The following is a 20706-nucleotide window of genomic DNA, read 5'->3' as shown; positions in this document are numbered from 1 at the left end:
TGCAGATTAATTTTCAGACCCACCCTTCTGCTTTGCCTCTCCAGGTCAGTGAGCATGCATTGCAATTGGTCTCCTGAGTTACTAAGCAAGGCAATATCATCAGCGAATCGCAAGTTGCTAAGGTATTCTCCATCAACTTTTATCCCCAATTCTTCCCACACCAGGCCTCTGAGTACCTCCTGTAAACATGCTGTGAATAGCATTGGAGATATCGTATCTCCCTGTCTGACGCCTTTCTTTATAGGGATTTTGTTGCTTTCTTTGTGGAGGACTACGGTGGCTGTGGAGCCGCTATAGATATCTTCCGGTATTTTTAAATATGGCTCATCTACACCCTGATTCCGTAATGCCTCCATGACTGCTGAGGTTTCGACTGAATCAAACGCTTTCTCGTAATCAATGAAAGCTATATATAAGGGTTCGTTATATTCTGCACATTTCTCTATCACTTGATTGACAGTGTGAATATGGTCTATTGTTGAGTAGCCTTTACGGAATCCTGCCTGGTCCTTTGGTTGACAGAAGTCTAAGGTGTTCCTGATTCTATTTGCGATTACCTTAGTGAATACTTTGTAGGCAACGGACAGTAAGCTGATCGGTCTATAATTTTTCAAGTCTTTGGCGTCCCCTTTCTTATGGATTAGGATTATGTTAGCGTTCTTCCAAGATTCCGGTACGCTCGAGGTTATGAGGCATTGCGTATACAGGGTGGCCAGTTTCTCTAGAACAATCTGACCACCATCCTTCAACAAATCTGCTGTTACCTGATCCTCCCCAGCTGCCTTGCCCCTTTGCATAGCTCCTAAGGCTTTCCTTACTTCTTCTGGCGTTACCTGTGGGATTTCGAATTCCTCTAGGCTATTCTCTCTTCCACTATCGTCGTGGGTGCCACTGGTACTGTATAAATCTCTATAGAACTCCTCAGCTACTTGAACTATCTCATCCATATTAGTAACGATATTGTCGGCTTTGTCTCTTAACGCACACATCTGATTCTTGCCTATTCCTAGTTTCTTCTTCACTGTTTTTAGGCTTCCTCCGTTTCTGAGAGCCTGTTCAATTCTATCCATATTATAGTTTCTGATGTCCGCTGTCTTACGCTTGTTGATTAACTTTGAAAGTTCTGCCAGTTCTATTCTAGCTGTAGGGTTAGAGGCTTTCATACATTGGCGTTTCTTGATCAGATCTTTCGTCTCCTGCGATAGCTTACTGGTTTCCTGTATAACGGCGTTACCACCGACTTCTATTGCGCACTCCTTAATGATGCCCATGAGATTGTCGTTCATTGCTGCAACACTAAGGTCCTCTTCCTGAGTTAAAGCCGAGTACCTGTTCTGTAGCTTGATCCGGAATACCTCTAGTTTCCCTCTTACCGCTAACTCATTGATTGGCTTCTTGTGTACCAGTTTCTTCCGTTCCCTCCTCAAGTCTAGGCTAATTCGAACTCTTACCATCCTATGGTCACTGCAGCGTACCTTGTCGAGCACGTCTACATCTTGTATGATGCCAGGGTTCGCGCAGAGTATGAAGTCGATTTCATTTCTAGTCTCACCATTCGGGCTCCTCCACGTCCACTTTCGACTAGCCCGCTTGCGGAAAAAGGTGTTCATTATCCGCATATTATTCTGTTCTGCAAACTCTACTAATAATTCTCCTCTGCTATTCCTAGAGCCTATGCCATATTCCCCCACTGACTTGTCTCCAGCCTGCTTCTTGCCTACCCTGGCATTGAAGTCGCCCATCAGTATAGTGTATTTTGTTTTGACTTTACCCATCGCCGATTCCACGTCTTCATAAAAGCTTTCGACTTCCTGGTCATCATGACTGCATGTAGGGGCATAGACTTGTACCAACTTCAATTTGTACCTCTTATTAAGTTTCACAACAAGACCTGCCACCCTCTCGTTAATGCTATAGAATTCCTGTATGTTACCAGCTATTTCCTTATTAATCAGGAATCCGACTCCTAGTTCTCGTCTCTCTGCTAAGCCCCGGTAACACAGTACATGCCCGCTTTTTAGCACTGTATATGCTTCTTTTGTCCTCCTAACCTCACTGAGCCCTATTATATCCCATTTACTACCCTCTAATTCCTCCAATAACACTGCTAGACTCGCCTCACTAGATAGCGTTCTAACGTTAAACATTGCCAGGTTCAGATTCCAATGGCGGCCTGTCCGGAGCCAGGTATTCTTAGCACCCTCTGCAGCGTCACAGATCTGACCGCCGCCGTGGTCAGTTGCTTCGCGGCTGCTGGGGACTGAGGGCCGGGGTTTGATTGTTGTATTCATATAGGAGGTTGTGGCCAAGTACTGCACCAGGGTGGCCAATCCTGCTCTGGTGAGAGAGTACGTTACCGGTTCTGGTCACCGGGATCAGGCCGCACTCCAGGCCTGTTTGTGCAATTTTCTCAACACACGTTTTTTTTTATTTTCCGATGGAGAATTGCGCGGCACCGGGATTCGAATCACGGTCCTCTTGCACTGGAGACGGATACTCTAGCGTCCCCGCAGGAGTTAAATTAAAAATTGGATTATGGGGTTTTGCGTGACAAAACCACTTTCTGATTATGCACGCCGTAGTAAAGGACTCCGAAAATTTCGACCACCTGGGGTTCTTTAACGTGCACCAAATTCGAAGTACACGGGTGTTTTCGCATTTCGCCCCCATCGAAATGCGGCCGCCGTGACCGGGGTCCGATGCCGCGACCTCGTGCTCAGCAGTCTAACACCACAACCACTGAGCAACCACGGCGGGTCCCAGTATTGGGTCCTTAATGTGCGCCAAATGCACAATACATGGGTGTCTTTGTATTTCGCCCCCATCAGAGTAACAGTGCGACATGGAAGGGGATAAAAAAGCGCTTGTTAGTACATACTGCACGAGTGTGCTTAACTGAGCAGGTCAGTGCACGTTTATAATTGAATTTAACAGTGCTGAAGATTGGTGTAGAGAAGACGCAGACAGCGTTAGAGGGGTGAAGCCTCAAAACGCCGGAAATAATTTAGTAAAGTAGATTCTTTACAGCCAATTTTGTTTTCCAGGAGGATACTATGCCCTGATGTCGCGACACAGTATATGGTCGTGTGGGAGCAGGACATTGCTATGTTACGACACTCGCTCTAGCTCATTCAGTCGTCCACTATGCTGCTACATTGGCCTTGACAAGTAGCAGCACACAAGTCGACCGAGCTAGCCGGAGGCCCCAAGAGAGTGTGAAAACGTCGCAATGTCCTTCTCCCACGTGACCACGTACTGTGTTGTGATGTCACTACACAGTATACCCTTAGAAAACAAAACCGACACCGGCTCTAGGAAAGCTATTATGCTAAATCACGCCACTCCTATGCTTGTTACTATGTTTTAGAGCTCTAAAGCCTTAATCTAACGACAAAAAAAGGAATAATTGAAGATATCATGTCAGTACCCCTTGAATTGGAACTTTGCAGAAGATGTTTGGCCTAAAGGGTATTGGGTGCTTTGAATAAGCATTTATGGTCTGAGAATGTGTTGTAAATGCCTAAGAAAAGTCGAAGGGGGATAGCCATCGGGCATAGTTTTGTTGGTAAAGTACTTTATTTGAAAAATCTGAAGGAACGAAGTAACATTTTCTTGGTGCAAATATTGGCTTGCATAGCTGTAACTGGCACAATAATTGTTGAAGCTTGTAGCAGCATCGACTCTGTCATGGGCACTCAAGCAGTGGGCATTCCTTCTCTAAACAAAGACCTAGAGTGACGGAGCAGAGTAGAACTGAAAAATGTTGCCGTCCAGCATAAATGCAAGGACATACTTTATGTTATGCACAAAAAACTGTATCTGTCAACAATAAGCTTGCGCACAGTCATAAAATACAGATATGCCTGCTCGGGGATAGACATTAATGACTGCGTTATACATGACATTTAACATGACAGCCATCTGGCTTTGCCGAGGTATGCAGTAGTGTAACAGCCATGCAAGTGTTGGAAAATTGTGTGGCAAAATCTATGGAAATGAAAGGGCAGGCTATTGCTTCCTGTCAAGATAACCTGACTCAGTACAATACCAGTGCAATTTATATCTCGGTATTTTTGCCCAAAATAGACCCTATTTACACATTGCACTTCTGCCCACGTTAACTCTCACACTACTGCCTCCAAATGTTCTTTTCTTTCCCACTGCCGAACTCCTATTTCAGACACCACTATAGAAGTTTTTGTATATAGTACTATATACTATAGTACTATATACAATAGCACTATATAGTACAGACCGGGGTAGTTGGAGAAGTATCGGAGAGGCCTTTGCCCTGTAGTGCGCGTAACCAGGCTGATAATGATGATGATAGAAGTTTAACTAATGAATAACCTTTCTGCCAAGCCAAAGCTGCACGTATTCAGCTTATCCAAGCCACAAATCCCGATTTGCTCACAAGGAACAAATTTTATTCCATCTATTTCAGGCTTTCAGGTGGAGTTTGTACAGTTATGCAATTTTGGAGCTGTTTATAACGGTTTATGTATCGTGCAGTGGGGCAGTATTATTTTAACCTTGTGTTTGAAAGGAAACCCTTTTTTAACATAAAATATAATTTTCACTCTTTTCTTGTATTCGCGTGCGTGACTGTCTTTCCAAGCTGCCAAGTGCCTTCGCTTCATCGTTGTGCTCTTCTTGATGCCTTCAGTATGATGCCTGTCCGTTTGATCACAAACGAGAGTGCAAACTCTCTCTTGACCTATAGTTCTGGTTCTGATCCTTACTGCCACACCTTATCTCAAAGAATCCTTCTCTCGTTTTTCTTCAAGCTTGATTCCCCCCCCTTTGTTTTTTGTTTTTGTCTTTATGACAAATGTTGAACATTTCTTTGGCTGTGGTGCCAGATGGATTATCAGTCCCAGTTAAAGGAAAGCTGTTGCCGTCTTCAGGGCAGACACGGCACCCATTGACCGACACAGCATAGCAGACCTACTCACAGAATGGCTTTTGTGGCACAAATTCAAATTCGCCTCTGTGAGTTTCTGTGCTTTTAGAGCTATGACTGTTGCTTCTGCAACGCATCTATTTGCTGTAAGAATATCGCTACTCAAGTAGTGTTTATTTTTTGCAGCATTCTTTAGACCGAGTTACTCAGCTTCATCAATGGGCATCCTCTCGTCATGTGAACAAACCCGGCTCTCTATATATGGCCTACTTATTAAAATCCCTGTTGGCATAGCGGATTTTTTATGGGATTTCACGTGCCGAAACCACTTTCTGATTATGAGGCACGCCGTAGTGGGGGACTCCGGAAATTTCGACCACCTGGGGTTCTTTAACGTGCACCAAAATCTAAGAACATGGGTGTTTTCGCATTTCGCCTCCACCGAAATGCGGCCGCCGTGGCCGGGATTCGATCCCGCGACCTCGTGCTCAGCAGCCCAACACCATAGCCACTGAGCAACCATGGCTGGTGTTGGCATAGCGGATGTGTAACATGCTTTCTTGTATAATTTGGTCAATCGGACCTCGAGCTTCACTTTACTGCAGCAGATATCCAAGTCAAAGTATTCACAAGCCTCTACATCGATCTCGTTGATCCAGACTACTATTGTTATGAATCTGGTGGTCTAGTTTGTTCAACGCCTGTCGCATCAATTGCAGATGTAAGAAAACTTTGTTTAACTTAACAACTATTTGTGATATATGTAAGTATTCTATCACTTTTCTTTGATTTCTTTGAAGTCAGTGTGCAAGAATATTTCCATAATTCTCAGCCACTCAATGTCCCGTATTTCAGTCTTTTAGGTACCTAGGGCACTTGTGAGTGCACAGCCAAGGATACTACGTAATTGTTTGTAAACATCAGGGATCGTCGCAGTTCCTCCCATTTTTAATACTGCCGTGGCGCTGCTGGCTGCTTGAAGGGCAAAGCTTCCTAATTTCAGAAGGGATGACCTCAGCGTTCCAGCCTTGAAAACCTTGGAATGCCCATCATGATGAAGGCGCAGAATATTGGCATGCACACAGCTAGTGGTTTTAAGGGCTAGGCCTGCACAATCAGCCTTCCGATGAGAATTGCTATCCCAGCCTTGGGAGCTATGAAGCAGTCATCGTTGTGGTGGCGAGATAAGTCTGCACTCTATGTGTTGTTCACTTCAAGGGCTAGGCCTTCAAAATGGTTGTCACTGAAGTAATTGATCGTCCCAGCCTTGCAAGTTTTGCAGTTCTCATTGCAGTTGTCCTTCGCATCGATAGGCAGGTCATCGGCTGCTCCGAGGGCTGGGCTGACAGGTTGTGTCATTCCCCTCCGGGGGCATCCTGCGCTGAAGGGCAAGGTCAGACAGGAGCTGAAGCAAGCAGAAGGGGCTCCCGCCTCACAAACCTGCAGATGACGCCTGCAGCCACAGTACGAGTCCTGGGTATTACGGCACAAAATGTAAAGAACCGAGACGGATGCCATGGCTACCTCTATCTTGCTCCTTTAATGGAACTCTAATGTGAACGATCATGATAGAAGAGGGATGCTATCTTCCTCTTCTGTTTGAAATAGGTAAGAGGGCATTCAAGGCAAGAAAACAGGAAAATTAAAGGACCTATTTGTACGTATTAAGTAAGGGACTAATTACTGTGGACCATGAAGCCCCGGGTGACAAAAATGAAGGCAATAGCTGGAACATGGAGGAAAGCCACGTAGGTAGGTCGCCCCGTGGATTTTGCTGAAGACATGCCGTCAAGACTTCACTGGACCAGGGCAACCAGTCAAAACGTGGCCAGCACATCGCTACAAGAGTGCGGTTTGTAACTTCACCACTCCACAGAATTCTAACACAAGGTCTGTGAGCTCCCGTTTCTGTGGCCAGAACACAAACTTCTCACTGTGGTCTTGTAGTTGCTGGGGTGAGTACAGTGCTGCTTCCTTCATCGTCTCACCTTGCTGCAACAGTGAAATGTTTTCTTTGGCTGAACAATACTTTGTTCATTCGCTTTGTTTTGTGCCACTGCTTTATTTGTTGTAGTCGGCTGTTCACATCCAAAATGCCATCGTACTCTTAGCTTCTAACTTAAATCTTTACATTTACTTCCCCTTCCATGGGTGCATTAAACTTTTGTTGCATGTATGCAATGGATTTATTTTCTTTTGGGCACTATAAGGTTTTGGGTAAGTCACCAATTCCAAATATAAAGAACCTGCATCATATCTACTGATTATTGGTAGCCATGTGGAAAGCAGGCAAACGCAGTGAATATGTAATGGCTGACATTGATGACTCCACATTGTTAGATGGTCTGTTGCGATGTTTAGGCCAGCCAAACTTATAAGAATACGACAGTGCAAGCCAGAAAGTACTTAAATTTAGAAAAATATACAAAAAATTATTCGATTATTCATTATGTTGACTGTTTATTAAGATTGGCAGATTTTATTCCTTAATGATGCTGTGGACAGCCATGCAGCTCAATATAGTCGCAGCCGCAATGGGTCTGTGCTGCAGAAATGCAGAAATGTATATGAAGTTTATTAATTAAATATTCACGTAACATCTGATGAGAACCCAGTTGCCGCATACATGCAGACGTGCAGGTAGGTCTGCATAATCAATGAGCAGGAAAAAATTAGGCCACAAAAATCGCTCAGTGGCATGTCTTATTTGAAATCGATTTTGCGCAAACTACAGACAAACGAAACATTATCACGTCTGTCTCAATACGACAAACGTAAATGAGGGGGGAAATGGCAAGACGAGGAGGAGAACAAAGCCAGAAAGCGATTGGGCTTGGTTCGAAACCTGACAGCAGCTTCAAAGCATGGCCAGAAGGTTGGCCCAGGATGCTAGACAATAGATGTATGTTGGGAAGAGTTCGAGGGCGTTGTGGTCAGCTCCATGCTTGATCCATAGTACTCTCTGCAATGCGTGTCAATAATCGGCCTCCTGAAAGTTGTTTCCTATGTGGGCATGGTTGTGTATGTTTCAGCTCAAGAACAGAAGTTATAGTTACCTGCTTCTGTGCCTGAATTGACACATGAGCACGCCTAATAAATAAGGACGTGTAAATAGTGTACTGAGTAGGCGTATGCTAGCAGGCTAGGATTTTCTTTGTCTTTAGTTATATTTCTCCTCATTTTACCTGTTGCACAATGTAGACCAATGAAGGCCCAAGCACAAGAGGGAAGATGAAAAAGTAAATGCATGTATGACTTTCTTTAATGACAAAATGAATGTTTTCTGCTTCAATGTTAAAATACGTGCCTGCCAAATTTTACAATTTCATCACAAAATGTCAGGTTTCTAGAGGTTGCTTATAATTCTTTTATTGACACAAATAATTATAATGTGGGCATTTCTTAGGCACTTCATCATCTGCACATGATCATAATGACATCGTGTTCTTCATTTTAATCTCTTGTGGGGACCCATCTTAAGATTGATCTGTGCCTTCAGTGTGATCGGTCCACCATGTCTTCGGAGTGTATTAAAGGTCATGCTAACTGCTACGTCACAATAAAATTTTTTTCCTTTGCATCCTAGTAAAGGCAAAGACTGATCTTAACGGAATGCAAATATTATCAATGGGCAATTTTCAGAGCCAGACTACACAGACCACTAGGTTGTTCAGACTTACTGGCAGCAATATCACAAGTAAAATGGCAGGTTAATATTTTGGCTGATGTGGCATGAATATTTTGCAAATAAATATCACAAACATTTAATTTTCTATGACGCAGATTATGTTTGCTGCAAATATAGCGCAGCGTGTCTTTTCATAGCCCCTCTACAGAATGAAGCCATGTAAGGTTCCCAGAAATGTTGCATAATTCTGTTTCCTAATATTAGCTTCGCCACAATACAGTCTTCTTATGCAGTGAAGCACCCGCAATGTGCGGCGGCGAAGCATATTATAAAAGTGGAAAGGGGCCACTGTCATGGGACATATTATTAATTATACGTGTGTGCACCTGCCGTCTCCTGTCAGTAAAAGCACCAATACACATCTTAATTGTAATAGCAGGTCATCAGAGCTACTTTGTACATGGCTGTGGCAATGTGAACTCTTTTTTCAACCACTTTGCAGGGATGTAGCTAATATTCTAGAAATATTAAACACTTAAAAACATGAACACTATAAACTTCGACTTGATAAACAAAATGTTACCTTCTTACAGCCAGGGCCACACTTTTCACCGCAGAACATGGGCCTTAAATCCCCACAGAAACAGCTTTCAATGGCTGCCAGTACAGTTAGTACATGTGTCGGTATTTGTACGACGACAGGGGACAGTAGGTGCACGCATGCGTAATTAAGGAACACACGTCCTGTGACAACGGCTGTATTACGGAAAAACTGACTTCAGGAAACCGAATTATGCAATATTTTTAGACTCTTGCCCAAAGCCAACCAAATTACTTGCGTAGAAAACAATTATCAGAATTTCTTACAATATCTCAGCATTTTCGATCTGCAATGGTAGTACTTTTTGCATATAAGGTTAAGCGTCTGTAATACAAATGGTTTGTTTGTGTGTAAATTGTCTGTCGGGTATCTTAAGCATCAAGTAAAACACAAAAGCAAGATGACATACGACACATAAAAGCTGAAATTTGGCCTAGACAGCACAAGCTAGGATGAATTTTAGTTGTTGTGTAAATGTATTTTGAAGATTTTTAAGGAATGAAAATGCACAGAGTAGGCTCATCAGAAAGTAGAAGCTTTGTCTTTTAGTGAGGGTTTCTCACAAGAGTTTAAATGTGGTTTGTAATGAGAACTAACTTTTAATGCTGATAATCCTAAAATTCTAAAATCCTAAAATCACATTAAAGTCATTTAATGCGGATCTAGCTTCTTCCTCCAACTTTGGCGTCAGCATCTAACCAAGCAGACGTAGCAGGATACAGCTGTACAATGGACAGGGAAAACGTGAACATTTAGAGGACAAAGGACTCCTGCCAGATAGACTTAGCGGAAGGGCTCTACACTTTCGTGATGGGTGTATTTAACAGCTCATTCAATTCAGAGATTCTCAAACAGTAAACATGTTTAATACCTCATAGCGGCTCGACTGTCACCTCTAACGCAGGTAAAAAAGATGAGCTCACATGCAGGTAGCGCCAGTATAGAACACGCTAGCGCACTTGACCAAAGCAGCCGCGGTGTCAGCCGGCCCCAAGATCCTGTGGCACCATGGCTGGCTTAAACAAATAGTGGTTACGGCGGCTACCTCTTCGCCCCGTCTCCAACACACGGATGTCGCCCACCCAGATGAAAATGGGAGGTCAATTTCCAGCCGGGAAAGGGTTTTCCAGCTTCATTTCCAACTGTATTTTTCAATACCCGCTGGAATGATAGTTTTTCAGCTGGAAATGCGGCGGGTAATCACATTATCCAGCTGGGCCAGTTTCCATGGTAGAGTGTATAAGCGCGACTGGACGAGGACGAAGAAAGAAACAGATACACAGACACAGAGCTTCACTTTCAACTATAGATTTTATTTTCGCACGCTTCGATAAATATATACCGTGCGAGCGGAAACAAACGTAACAGCAAAAAAGAACATTGAGTGGTACATTTCGTTGAACCGGACACGTGTGCAAGGCAAGGGGAAAAAAACATGTACTACAATCGTCACAAAGACAAACCAAGGAATCGTATCTCCTTTTCCGATAGTGACACCGAAGGCTTGCTTAGGCACTTTTGCTCTAATTTTGCTATCTCGTAGGCCTCTACAATGTCCCTCGTCATCCTGCTATGAGCCTTATACAGAATGGAAGTGCTTCCAAACAACGGTTTGCAGGAACAATCTCGGCAGTGAATACCCAAATGACCCGAGATTACCTTAGTGACGTTATATTGATGCTCCTTTAATCTCTCGTTGATGCATCTGCCGGTTTGACCAATATACTTTCTTCCGCATGAAAGTGGGATGGCATAGACAACTTTATGAGTACAGGTTACAAATTGTTTGCGATTTTGGGTAGAACATGAATGCCTTTTGTTATTTTCTGTGTTAACCTGTTTGCATAGCTTCGATAGACGCTCAGGGGCAGAGAAAACCACGTCTACTCCCGATTTCGCCGCTATTGTTCTGAGATTATGTGAAATGCAATGAATGTATGGTACCACAGCAACTTTCTTTGCTCTAGCATTGGTACTGCTTGCATTCGACGCGTTTTTGCACTTTTTGCTTAAGCCCTCCGCGACAGAAGTTAGCATACGCATCGGGTAACCAGAATCTGCCAGGCACTTGGCCTGCTCTTTGAAACTGGCTTCCATTTTGTGGTCACATGACTTCGTCGAGGGATTAAAGGAGCATCAATATAACGTCATTAAGGTAATCTCGGATCATTTGGGTATTCACTGCCGAGATGAATTGAACATGTAGCTAAATGTTTTGAATCATGAGCATATGAGACAAGCAGGAATATTAATTGTATAGTTCGTACACTTTAAAACTGAATGACGGAGAGTCGAACACATCAATGTAGAAAAACTGATTAAACTGCTGACAATGCAGGATAATGCTTGCATAGCATTATATTTATATGAAAACAATACAAAGTTATTACACATAGTTGTGGCTTATTGAATCACAATATAGCACCAGTGAGTGAATCTCCGTTCTTTGTAATCAAGCAAAAAGACCAAGACATAACACTGGTATACACATAGCCACCTTAAGCAATTTGCACATATGTGCTTGTACAACGCTGCATGATATTCAATGTTTTCATAATAGAAGTGTAACAGTAAAGTTCTTGCAGCATCATACAACCACAACATACAGAAAAAGGCAGTTCACTAAGTCTCGCAAGTGCTGTGAGCATCTATGCTAAAACAAAGCATCTGACTTGCTAAGTGGCTGTCAGAAGCAGACTGATGGATACCCTGTAAGCAGCTGGTCTTATGCAGCACGACTTGGAAGCAAAATGTCCTGCAACGTGTAGTAAGAGATATATTGCTATCTCAATTACAATACACTAGCACAATAAGGAAGTGCTTCAGAGGCATGCGGCAAAGAGAGGAAGGAAAACTTTTCATCTCTGAAACACCTGCTTACAAGTGGTTTCGTTGATGCAGCATGGAGACTGCAATTAAATGAAAGCCAAGCGCCGTCAGGAGTACAAAAGAAAACACAAAGAAAGCAAAAGAGCACTTGCAAGCGCAAGACATTACCGAAGATGACTAATTTATATTTGATTCAAGACAGCTTCCTAGCTAAGGTTTTCATAAACCTTTCTAGTTTCACTTGACAGCAGCTTCTGGGTGTTGCACCTTGAACCTACTTGGTCGGTACTAAAGTTAGTGCAACATCATATAGCATCTCAAAGTGCTAGTGATCGTGATAAATAAACTCATGAGGTTATATACTCTGCTGGCAGCACATGCAACTATAGCCTAACTAGCAGATCATCGAATTGGATTTCTTAATTTGTTACCCTGTCCTGACCAAACTTCTGCATATGGCAACATCTCGCTAAGACAACCTTATACCTACTGGAGCACTGATGGACCAGTGTTCGAAGCCTACCACTGTACACTTGATTTCCATTTTTGACGCTATCTGGCTGGACAAGAATAAACCAGGGGCCAATCCTAACGCTTCAGATTAAAAACTTTGGTGCCAGAATTTTTTATTGTGAGCTATTAGGTTATCAAACCATTCATAAGAGTTAACTAAATCGCAAAAGTACTCGCAGTTATTAAAACAAAAATATATGCATGGTCGTATCTGTGCGCCAGGCTTGAACAAAAATTCATCACCTCGTTTTTTTACGTTCCTAATGTGCTTACTTGGCAGGACAGAGCGAACAGTGTATACATCAGAAATACTAAAGAAGCGTTCTCGAGATGGTTCTCTAGAGGAAAATATTCTTTTTACCCTGGCATAAGTGCCATCTGTAAAAACAATAGCAGTGCTATTTGTTCTGATATGTTTGCTGTACCGCTATGATGCAATTACAGTGCATCCAACCTTCATTCTACGAAATTAAACTATTTGCTTTCTCTGGGCAGAAAATGGGCAGAAAAATTATGAACTGTCTCAGGTTTGCCTAGAGAAGTAATGTTTTCCAAGCATTCTGTTGCAGCGCTTTCTTTGATTAGCGAAAGTGCATAGTTGCTTGCACATGCTTTCAGGGCTATCAGACTGCTGCGCAAGACAAGCCTGCTAACAATCTGCAAGGCCACTCAACTGACAGATATTATTAGCTTCAAGAGCCTGCCCATATTTGTTTCAAATGAGAAAGAAGAATGTGCCCACAGAGATCCAAGCAAAATAACAGACTTTGGCAAATGTAAAAGCTGGTGCACATTCTATGTCATGTTGCTCGAGCCGTTCAAAAATTCAACACCAACAACAAACTCTGTAAGTAGTTGTGTGCTGAGGTCTACATCTGCACGTTAAATAGAATCCTTTAGCAGGATGAATACACCTCACGTAAGAAGACTCCAGTGAGTCATATACTTGTCTTCAAGCACACCAGTGAGACAAGGTACACTGTAATAAAGCAACCAGGACTGCCATTCTGAGGCCTTCCGATATTTTCTAACCTGCAGTGGTCGTGGCTGACGGTTAACACATACAGGCATCCTTATTTCACCAAGTCGTTCATTTATAACTCTCGAAGTAGAGGGCATGCCACAGTAATAATCTGCTCTTGTATCAGAGATCCACAATTCTGTCCATGTAGAGCACAATGAATGTAACCTGGGCACCATGGCCAAGCAGGGCTAAAACCTGAGAAGTTAATAAGTGGAGATAGGCCCTTGACTCCATGTACAGTAGTGCCAGTACGACAAGCTGCCTTCATGTCCACCAAAGTTTCTTCTTCAGCGCATCAGGGTAGAGCTGATCCAAGCAGTATTTGATAGTACCTGTTAAAAAATCAAAAGTATACGCACAGCAAGTTTAATTCATGGTAACTGAATCCCACTTCCCTCTACACTGATCCATACTAGAGATAAAATGTGCCGAATACTCAACCACATAGACTGGCACATTTTGTTTTGCAATGGTAGTGTGTATGTTAAATCGTCCAGCTTTCTGACCACTACAAAAGAGCCAAGAGTGGCATAGGACTTGCCTTGTACACTGGTCCCTGGATGGTAGCACCAGCTACAACCAAAGTAACCATTGAACTGGACCATTTGTTGTACTGCAGCTCTGGCAGGTGCATCTGCACGGCAGCATATGCAGAAAACCTGCAGAATGATGGAACATCATGTGAATATATACTCAAGAATTGTGCCGTAAATGTGTTCATATTTTTTATCGGGGATCATTTACTTTGGAGCGTACTTGTGTGCCAGCAAGTGTCCACGTGATACCAGTTGTATTTAGCTGCTCCAGTTGATGCACAAATGCCTGCAGTAGCATTGGCATATTTGGATGCTGATGCCCGTACCACAGGAGTGGTGCCATTACATTGCTCCAACGCAGCCGGGGTGGTAATTCATTTAAAATTATTTGCACAGGCCATAAGCTGTACTTTGACGACTTGAACACAGGACTGCCGTCACTGTTCACAGTCAATGTCAAATCATGAGTAGCCATCCCAACCTTTTCACGTGCAGTGCGGTATTGATGGCCATCCAAGATGTCAGTCATTAAACCATTACTGCTCTGTGGCTGGCTGAGGTTTGCTGCTGGCGCTGTGTTGGCTGTCTTGCTAGAAATATTAGAATTGATATCAGCTGCTTCTCAATTGGCAAAGGTACAAAGAAGCTGCCTGTGCGCACAAGATCACGGCCAACATATTTTGTGCTGCAGACTGTACATTTGACTTGAAGTTTTTGAGGCTGCTCAAGGCATCCCGTTGTTTTAGCGAGCTTGAAATCTGTGCAGTAAAAATGGAAAACCACATCCTTCATGTCAATTCCACAAAAAATTTTAAAGAAGTATTTGCTTTCTTGAAAACATTTCTTCTAGAAGAGGTTGTTGAAAAGCTTCTGAATCGCTTCAATTGCAGCCGAGGATAGGCCAAATTTAATTGCCAAGTCCAACAGCAGCATATAGGCATCTCCTCGGGTGATTGTTCCACCTTCAATGAACGTTTCACAGAGTTCATCAGCATCTATATCTTTAGGATCACCGCTCGGACACGCACTATTTTCACCCGGCAAACAATCTTCGTCCGCGGACACCGGTTGTGCGAAAGATGCATCTGAAGTTAAGTTGTCAGCATCACTAAAGTCACTGAAATATTCATCACTGTCCTTCTCTCGGGTTAAGTTTGTGTATGTAGAGTCATCACAGATTTGGCCCTCGAGAGAGTTTGCTGGCGATGTTGGCGATCTCGTTGATGTCATAGGCGACTTGTGACCTTTTGGTGTTCGCAGAGCGGCGCCAAGTGGGTGGTGAAGGAGCCACTTTGTTGACTTCGGCATGCTGCTGCCTGATTCAGGGCCTTTTTCGCCTTTTTCGCGTTGCCATTTGGTATCCAAGACAAGTACAGCTATGTAATCACGCTCGCTTTATATACGTACATACAACGAGATACAGCTCTTGATCTACGGACAAAGAGAGCGTCGAGAGCGCGGGCCACATGCGCATGGACTAAAATCTACCCGAACCTTTTGTGCTGTGACACTACCCCGCACCGCAAATGCTCCGTAATCGTGCTATTTACAAACTCTTTTGTTAAAGAGGGATATATTGTTTATGAATGAATAATGTACGTACAATAATACACGTTAAGAAGTATGAACAAATAACTTTTATTAAAAAGGTAGGACAGTTTTATTGTACGCACATGCACGACCTACATGTTGGCTTTTTAAACCCTCCGCAGAGCTGCCAGAGCGTGAGAAGGCCAATTAGTGTTCCTCCGCAGTCCGAGCATCTGGGCGTGGTCCGAGTGTCGTTTGGCTTCGTGTTGCCGCGTTGTATGTGTTGTCGATCGTTTCGCACGCGTGCATCGTATCAGTAAGCGCGATGTTTGCCCTTGTGCGATTTGCTGAAGACAAGACAAACAAACGATATGTTATACCGGTAACCGATGTCAAGAACTTCCATAACGAAAATGAATTGGATTTTGACAATACGGTGCCTTACGATGCCTATTGGCGGGACGAAGACAACGAGGAGAACAGTGGCGTATACGTCGTACAGATTCTCAAGCTCGCAGGTAGATACTTTGTTAGAGTGCCCTGCTGATTAAAAAAAGGAGCATTCATAGAATTGTGATATCATTTTTCTTTGCCGAGTTAGATTTGTAAACTTCCTATTTTCGTTTTCTCAAAATTTTCACTGTTTGACAATTTTTAATAAGCAATTGACAACCTAAATAAAAACAATTATAAACTAACAGTCACTACATAATAAGTTTTTCTTTTAAATACAACAAACTTCGTCAATATGCAATATGGTTGCCGAGAAAAACGAATTCTCCTTTTACATGTATTCAGATAGGCGTACCGGTGCTAAAAGTTAGCTGCACCGATTTTTCTGAAAATTACTGCCTGTCGCTTGAGTGTATGAGAGTGTATTAGAATAAGGATACTGTCTGCGCATATACTTGTAACAATTTGAGCACGCCCTTATAATACTTGTATATTGTTTTAAAGATACGTATTTAAGGGCTGGGCAAATTAATGTGGTGCACAAAACAACATTGCATTGCAAAGTGTGAAGTGTAGGGGAGTGGACATTCAGCTGGAACCTGGCAGGCAGTGCGAGGGGACGTATTGCGGTGGTTTGACCTCACTAATTGGCATCATTTCAGCATTAACATTATGGCTTCGAAGAAGCCGTCAGAAAGTAGAAGTTGGTGACAGCAGTGGGTGGGCGAGCGCGCGCCGCTAAAGCATGGGAAAAAAAGCGAGCATGCCAAAGGCACATCGCGAAACGGCAAGCCTGTGCCACTGATCTTGCAGTGGCATGGACCAACTGCCTAGCACGTTAAATAACTGTGCGCTTATACTTGCTACTTAATACCGCTCGAATGCGATCCTTCTTTGCAGAATACCGGCACAGTCTGAAGGCGGTGAAATGGCTGTTGCCCACTGAATATGCCCTCGCTTGATTGGGGCTCGGATAATTATACTTTTGACAATAAAGCCAGGTGTCCGCGGAAATGTATCTATGCTGAATATTAAAGGTTACTAGCGTTTCTTGATATATAGTTTTCCAAATATGATGCAGTTAATGAAACATGTTTGTCGTTTTATACTCTTTGCAGCCACAAAGGAGAAGATGGCAAGAGAAACAACAACGAAAAAAAAACAAGAGAGTGCCCATTCTACCGATCAGGCTGTCAGATGTGGAGGCCTTGCCCCTGTCTGAAGGGGATGTGAATGCTAAAAAGAAGAACAAAGAACATAAGACAGGTACATGCATATTTTGCTTTGTCAATACACAGTGGACGCCAGACTACTAAGTTTTCTACAGTGTCACTAATTTCCAGTATTGTCATCCGTTATAGCAGGACAAGGCCAAGCAGGCAAATCAGGCTGCATCAAGACAGCAGCAGTACGAGGCTGTGCTCCGACAGCACATGGCACATGCCCTAAATATAATCGACGTTGCTAAGGAGGCCAAGGAGGTTGCTTCACCTTTGCCCACACCTCGAAGCTCCACCAAACAGTCACAAGGGTCAGAAGGATATAGAAGAGAAACAAGTATCTTGCAGTGTCTGAAAGACCAACACAGCTGTGCAATGTTAACTTCTGACGTTCCTGTCTTGTGCTGCGAGGTATTACTGCATTTATAGCATGCTAACTTGCAAACACCTCGTCACGATATGCTAGAGGAAGTGATCATGCACGCCGTCATTTTTTAAACTGATAGCAATTAGTCAGGCAACTGATTCGCACCATATTTTGCTTATGTTGTGTTTGCAATGCATTGTTAAAACCCCATATTGACTGAGATGCACAAATTTATGCTTTGCGTACATGCTGCAAATGTAGTAAAAGGCATCAGCAGAAAGTAACTTCGTTAAGTGTTGACTTATGCAAAGAGGTATAAAATACAGGTGGGTGACTTTAGATACACTTTGAGGAGCAATTGCTAGTGCATAAAAGCTGTCATATAAACCACCAGAGGGAACCAGAGGCAGGCTTTCTAGCCGCGTGCGTCTAACTGTCGTGCCAAAACCGCTCACGTGACCTGATCTTAGGTGCCTAGGGACAGGACAGTTTAGGGATTTTTGAGAATGCACGGCAGTGGCGCCGAGCGACGCCGTGGCGTGTTCGTCCTCGGTGTGATCGTTCGCTGGATCGCGCGTTGTTCAACATTGCTCATGTGATTGTGATTGCGTTGCTTGTGTGTTGGTTGTAGGTTCTGTGTTACTTGGCGGAAAGCCGTGATCAGTGCATGGTGGTGCGGCAGTGTGGCTTTGGCCACGGTGAGCTCTGGCAGTACAGAATTTGCGTTGTGTGACCCGTGCTTCGTTGAGAACCCGGCGGTGGTGACAATTGAAATGTCGCAGTGGCCTATCTCCTCGGCAACGAAGTTCTGCGAACCGCGATGTGGCGTCGCCGTGTCCGACTTTGCTTAAGGGACATCGAGGGATGTGCTGCTCGCTACAAATCATGTAAATGCGACTGTGTCGACTACCCACTGTTCAGCGCTGGGTGTGTGTTTGCTGTACTGTGCTTGGAACGAGTGGTGCAGCCGTGCAGCGGGGCTGGTGGAGAAGCAAAGTGGCTTAGGTGCTCCATTGGCGCGTTCACAGACATGCTCTCCCGTTTTGGTCTCATTAGCGCCTGTCGCGGTATTGTGGTGTGCTCCTTGCCTAGTATGTGGTTTACGATGCTAACAAACAGCATGTTCACGTTTTTCCGTGCTATATGTCCTTTGCATGACGACCGAGTTGAAAACGAGGCATATGTCTGTGTTCTTTGCGTTTGTGTTGTAAATTACTTTCTATTGTGGATTGCTGGCAGTCGTATTACGCAAGGAGTACGAACGTAAACATATAAACATATTTCGGTGTCTGAAATATTGAATTACCCATAATACCATTTACGACAGGTAAGTGGGTTACACAGCCCGTGTGAATCAGCTACCTTTTGTTGCGGCGCTCTTCCGTGTGGTAGACTGATTTATGGTGCGCGTTTATTTCTGTACTGTTGTAAAAACCATTTGTTTATTCACTGCTTCTTTGCCGCAGTACATTTTAGTTACTCGATGAAGCATACTAAATGTGGGAGGAGGCCGCTATCACCCATATAGTATGTCCACTTAGGCAACCTGGGAGGCGGTGGGTGCGCGAGTGTATAATTAAAGAACTCTTATTATGTCCAGCGACAGTGGCCCCTTTCCACTTCTAGTATGCTTCACCGCAGAAAATTGCTTAGGCTTCACCGCGAAGCATCGGTGTATTGCGAGAAAGGTAATCTTAAAATCACAAATTATGCAACGTTTATTTTGTGGCTTGCTACACCACAATAGAGGGGTGGAAATAAGCATCGTGCAGTAAAGCATACTAAGAGTGGAAGCGCGCAAAGGTTTACACTGTGCTCATTATTTTAAATTGAAATATAATTTTCAAGTGTATGTGTACTCGTGGTAAGCTTCATTGACAATTCTTCGTACATTACAAATTCATATTGCCGGGAAGCTTACTAAAACACATTCACCATTATGGAACGCATTATTCACCTTCAATGCAGGAGCACAATGCGGATTCATGCCCATGTTTTTGGCTGGACTGCAAATAGTCTTTGAGAATTGATTCGTTGTTCATAAGTGCACTGGTACTTTAGTCTACACGGGAGGGCTGAAGTTTATATGGAAGCACAATTTTTATTAACGGGACAAGATGTTGCCAAGGCAGTTGCAGCTAAGCATTTTTTTCTCCAGGTACCTTTTCTACTAGAAGATTCCATTAAAGTGCTTAAACTGATTGAGCTTGGGAACATCACCTATGCTCTCTGCAGTAAGCTGTGCACAGGAGAAGTTCTCATGCCCATCCATAATAAAATAAAATATAGCACGACCACACAAAATAAAAAGGGGCGGGCTGCAGCAATACTAAGTGTTAAATGGTGCTTTATCCTTTCCCTTGAGTTTTCTGTTTTTGTGCTTTTTATTATGGATCCTCCACAGTAACCACGGGAGAGCCGAGCTTGAGCTTGTTGGTTTTGAGGCCCCATGGTTGTTACTAATAGAACAATGTGATAAACGAACAAGGGCTTGGAGGCATCCAGTCACCTTGCCTCATGGTGTCACTACATGAGCACCGTTAGCCTCCAGACCAACTAAGAAGAGGTTTGTTGCAATTGCTTCTGAACTATATTGCCAACAGTGCTCTCAATGACAACTTTTGGAGAGTAGAATACTTGCCCCCAGTAAAGTCTAAGAAGAAAGCATTCAGGATGTGCGAAGTGGGCCTTTTGAAGCTGGCAGCATTGCTGAAGGGGCTTTGCCTGCCTGCCCTCTTTATGGATGCACAACGATGATTTCCTCTTCCAGAGGTTATTACATTGCAACACTGTTGGGTGGTTGTACCAGAGAAGCTTGTCTTTGCCCACTGTCAATAATCTGTTTCTCCTCCAGTGCCCCTGTGAAGGGCCTACTTTTTGGACACAATGTGCTGTCCATGCATGAATGCATTTTTAGCTTGTAAAGACGTCTATTATCCCTTGCCTCAAGCTGGTCCTTGCTGGTGTCACCCAAGAAAGCATTGGGGAGTATTATGGTGCACACTTACAAAACACTGCTGATACCAGTGAAACCAGATTAATGGAGCTGCTGTTTTTGTTTTTTGCCCACTCCATCCTCGTCAGTTACAATGAGCAGTTTTT

This window comes from Dermacentor variabilis, chromosome 2, assembly GCF_050947875.1.
Source record: "Dermacentor variabilis isolate Ectoservices chromosome 2, ASM5094787v1, whole genome shotgun sequence".
Lineage (NCBI taxonomy): Eukaryota > Metazoa > Arthropoda > Arachnida > Ixodida > Ixodidae > Dermacentor > Dermacentor variabilis.
Note: the sequence above shows the minus strand (reverse complement) of the source record.